The sequence below is a fragment of the Populus nigra genome, chromosome 9, assembly GCF_951802175.1.
Source record: "Populus nigra chromosome 9, ddPopNigr1.1, whole genome shotgun sequence".
Classification (NCBI taxonomy): Eukaryota; Viridiplantae; Streptophyta; class Magnoliopsida; order Malpighiales; family Salicaceae; genus Populus; species Populus nigra.
The window spans coordinates 7,165,548-7,170,564 of NC_084860.1; the positions used below are offsets into that span (position 1 = coordinate 7,165,548).

Sequence of the window (5,017 nt, forward strand, 5' to 3'; positions counted from 1 at the left end):
GAACATAGGCTAATGATTGGAAGATGGTTAATGATATCAATTCAAAAATTGATATTGGCATTGAGTTGTTGATATAAATAATATCAAGTAAATGATATTCAATAGTGATGAAATGATGAAAGTGAAAATATTGCTTTAATTATTTTTGTTGGAATTATTTTATTTACTTGGTTTTCTTTATATTAATTTTTATTGTAAATATATGTGAATTAAGTGTTTAGTGCATTAAATGTCTTTTTTTTTATTAATGTAGAACTGTTATATAACAATATATTCTTATGATTATGTTGTGTGGTTCGGTAATATATAAGAAAAAAAAAGAATTTATATTGCGATGTTGACAAATTGTGAAGTAATTAATTTTCTAGAAACATGTTAATGTGGCAATGATCTAGGAGATATTAGTCAAGGAAATGAAAACATTGATCGAGGATTTTGCTTGTGAAACAAAAATTTATTGATAATTTAGAATGTCTATTTTAAAGGAAACTCTGTTGGAATTTTGATAGAATTATAATAAAAAATTAGGTTTATTAATTTTCAACAAGATCAATTGAAAAATGTGTTTAACAGTTGGGATGTCACACTATTAGACTTAGTACCTCCATTCCAGCTATGCTCATTCCTAATTAGAACTCTCCCATTTGATGTAAAAGGTCCATTTGTAAAGAATGATCCTACTCTTAAAGAAGAACAATATGACCCTAGAAAATCCAGATATGAAACATCAATGGCATCTCAAATTTTTAAATAAAAAAAATAAAAACTTTGGCAAACATAACATATTTGTCAGTTGATTTATTTATGTAGCCTTAAATATGAAGCAAGATAAGTAGCTGTAAACCTCCATTCAATTAGAGAATCCAAGGCTTTGATGTTAGACCTATTTTTATTTCAACAAAGTAATAGAAAACAGCTTTATGCTTATTATCATCTACAGTAACATAACATATCCAAAATTAACACTATTGACAAAAACATGAACAACCCCAAAAAAAAAATGAGAGAAGCAAAATTTAGCAAAATTAGTACACACAAAACACTAACAATTTTAGAAAAACAAAGTGATACCTGTTGTTACATATTTTTGACCCTATAAAAAAAAAGAGAAACAAAATAAAAAAAAATCTAAAATACAAGAGGATATACATGAAAAAATCCTAGAAGTTGCCCAAATTGGTGGTGAAGGACCAAAGTGGCAAGTGAAAAAGTTAGAGGATGAAAATATATAGAATTGGCAGCCCAATTCTGATTGGCCAAAGGTTTCAGTGGTGAAAATATTTTTATTTGAGGTAAAGAAATATAAATTTGGATAGGTAAAGACTTAATGAGAATTTTAAAAGGACTTAATTGCAAGAAAAATTAATTTTTAAAGTCAATTTAGACTTTTATTGGAAGAAATTAAAGTCTAGGGGTCGAATTGCAATTTCAAAGAGTTAATTTGGTCAAATCAGGTGTTTAATTTTATAAATATTGAAGTTTGATGGGCAATTAAATACTTGAATGAAGAAATCCAAAATTAAGGACCAAACTAAAAAAGGTGTATGATTGTGAGGCTAAAATTAACCAAATCAGGAGTCAAATGTAAAAAAAGAAAATTAAAAGTTTAATGGTCAATTAAAAGTCTAAGTGCACAAATTGAAAACCAATGACCAAGATGAAAATGTCGTTAAAATTTGAGGTTGATGATTGATTTTGACATGAATGAAATTGTATGAAATTAAGAGTTTAGGAGGCAATTACAGGTGCAATTAAAAGCAATTGGAAAAATAGGAATTAAAATGAAATATGTTAGATCCCAAATTAAAAATCTTGATTTATAGGGTTTAACCTAAATGATCCGTCGTCCAGCCACTGTTTAGCTTTTTTTTTTTTGACAATTTTGGCTGATAGAGTAGACACTTTCAAGCAAATGAATATGACATTTCCGACCATTTATATAGTTGTAACCACCATGATTTAATTGAGAAACACCCCCTCTACAAAGACCAGTTACTCCTATCAAACAATTACATCATATTTTCTTCAATGAACTTAACAACATCTTATCCCAATCAGTCATTACTGCATTTCCAGATTTTAGGCTGATCGGGTTGACACTATGAAACAAATAAATGAGGAGCTACAAACCTTCAAATTGAGCAAAGTTGAATCCAAATGAAAGGTAAGTACCCCATCTATCAAGATCAGGTGGTCTTTAATGATAATGATATAAGAGTTGCTCCGACAAAGCCTTAAAAGTGGTTAACTCGATCATTAATGGCTGTGATATCGATTTCACAAAACCACTAATTTTTTTTTATGTGTTGACACTTCAAGTGTAAAGTCATTTATACTAGATATTCTAAGATGAATTATTCTAAGACTTGTGGTAATTTAAGTAAATTATTTGGTATGTAAAATTTAGATTTTTTATGTAGAATTACTTACTATTCAAATTAACAATATTAAACATATTTTCTAATTCAATTATTAGTGGAATTTCACAGGATATTCTAACATATGTTTTTATCTTGAATTAAAATTGCAGACTAATAAATAGCATGAAGGTTCCGAAGATAAAATATGGATCGGTACATAAAAAACGGGAAGATAAATTGTTTTCACCCAACAAGGTTTAAGCTCATTTGTGGGGGACACATACACCCATACAAAAGAAAAAACAAGGGAGCCAAGACTTTTGTCTCTTGCCCACCATTAATGCAGCCGACCACTTCTAAAGAGTCAAATTCTCTTGTCTCATCATTTGAACATTTTGTATGTGTTGCCAAGAAGAGCAGGCGGCCAGAACAACAAAAACAACCCCCTCCCTTTGTTCTTCCTCACCGAATCCCTTGCCTGTCCTTGCCATAATAATACTTGAGTGAGATTGTAAGTTGCGAAGAAGGAAGCTACACTAAGGGAGATTGAGAGGGAGAGTCACGAATGGAGAAGAAGAGTGTAGGGAGGAGAAGTGAGCATAATAGGATGGAGGAGAAGTGAGCATAATAGGACTCAAATCTTAACTCAAATTTGTTTGGTAAGATGGCTATCATTGTTTAAATTTTTTTCTTAGTTACAATTGATGAAAAAGATGAAAAACCCCCAAATGTTGTGACCTTAGGGTTGTGTGAATTTTTGATAATGGAAGCTTGGTTAAACAAATATGTTAGGCTAACAAAGATAGGATATAAAATGAAGGAAATAGGGAAGAAAATTGAAAAAAAAAATCAAGTGGTGGGAACCTCTAGCAATAGGCCGGCCAGTTTTGGAGAAAAAAAGGAGTGATGGAAATTTCATTCAAGGTATAAATTTAAGTGTTTAATATGTGAGGTAAAGGTTAATTTGTGATTTAAAATGGGGTTTGGTTAAGTTGAAGAATTGGGTGTTCTTTTGTAAATGGAAGGATAGTTTTTGGTGTAAGGTTGGGAAGGAACTTGTTGTGTAGACATGCCTAAAATTAGAAACAAACGTGTAGGGAGTGTACGTATGAATGAGGTGAAGAGCATGAAGGTGGTTCAAGGAAAATTAATTGATTGATGTCAAATGCTTGTGGAGTGTAATTGGTTGTATGTAAATGTGATGAGGATGATGAAAGAACAATTGTTAGCATTATTCATAAATTAGAATTGTTACTACTTTCGTAGCATAAAGTGCAAAGGAGGATAATAGATTGATTTTACAAACATTTAAAAGGAAACCCACCTCTACCATGGATGGAGGTTTCGGCCAACCTCCCTTGAAAGACTTAAAATTGATGGTTTAAATGAGATATGACATTGTGTAAAGCTGTTCGGATGTCAAAGGAAATGATTCATTAATGAAAAAGTAAGGAAATTAAAGCAACTTTTGGTGTTCTTTCTTGGGCATGTGTCGGCCAAAGAGAAATTAGAGGAATGAAAGTGAATGGCTTAGGGACCTCCACATGTATAAAGGAGCACTAATAGAAAGACTCAATGAAAAGGTGAGGACTAAATTATGAGAAAAATGAGAAGTAGGGACAAGTCATGTATAAATAATGACCTTGCTCATAAATGAAAAGGTCCCATAAGTTGGACAGTTTTGTTATCTAATTTCCAATTGAGGGTAGGACTTGAAGATGATGAAATTGAAGGTAGGGATCTTCATAGAAGTTGTACTTCGAGATATTACCTTTCACATATAACTGACAATGCTGAAATCGAAGTGGTATAGCTTCATATATGATCCAAAAACTAAAGGAAGGTCAAACCAGCATATTTTGATGCCACTGTAATTGTTTAATATGAACATGATATAATTTGGAGTTAGTTCCTCTACAAAAGCTGTAAGTATGGATGTTATATTTTACAAAAATTTGATCTTGATGAATTTAGAGTTTTATAACTCTAGATATGTCCTAAGAACTGATGGAGGGTCGGATTTAATCTTGTTGGATAGATTTCATTGATTAGGATAACGGGTAACTTTAGGTATGTTAAGGGCAGAAATAGGTTTCCTACCCTTAAATAAAGTTGTATATTAGTGTCTTGGGTTTCAAAAGAACCAAGAGATTTATAACTTTATTTGTAAGCAAAATTCTAAACAATGTTCGAGTAACAAAAGTGGAATTAGAAAGTGTAATGAGAAAATTAATTGAAAGATAAAGAATTAATGACCATGAACTTGTGTAAATAGAATTTTAAGGATACAAGAATTGATGTTGTGGTAAAGTTATGAAGTGATAATGATATCTCTTAATTCAAAATAGGAGAAGTGTCTAGAGGGATTGTCTGTAGATGACACCCTGATATGGCCTTTTCTAGCCAATTGACACCACAGTGGTAGTGGCGCCAGCCCAAAAAAGCCAACCAAGGTAGCCTTCAACTAATAAATTTGACAGTTTATAATAGCCACTTTGAGCTAACGGTTAGGGATCCTTAGGGGTTGAATCAAAGACTAAGATTAGGCACCATAACAAAATGTCCATCTTCCACCTCCTATAAATAAAAGTGGATTCCATTACCTGAGCACCAAGAAAATTGTGTGCAAAGTTGACAAAAAAATCATCTTTCCCCCT

The 5,017-nt window shown here is 31.6% G+C and overlaps 1 long non-coding RNA gene across 1 annotated transcript; it reads right to left on the reverse strand.

The window, feature by feature from the left end:
• Positions 1-2,555: 2,555 nt before the first annotated feature.
• LOC133703391 (uncharacterized) lies at positions 2,556-3,918 on the reverse strand. Its single transcript, XR_009843879.1, has 2 exons — positions 3,685-3,918; positions 2,556-2,838 (listed from the first exon to the last, which is right to left on the reverse strand). It is a non-coding gene; the product is annotated as an uncharacterized LOC133703391 (long non-coding RNA).
• Positions 3,919-5,017: the final 1,099 nt, after the last annotated feature.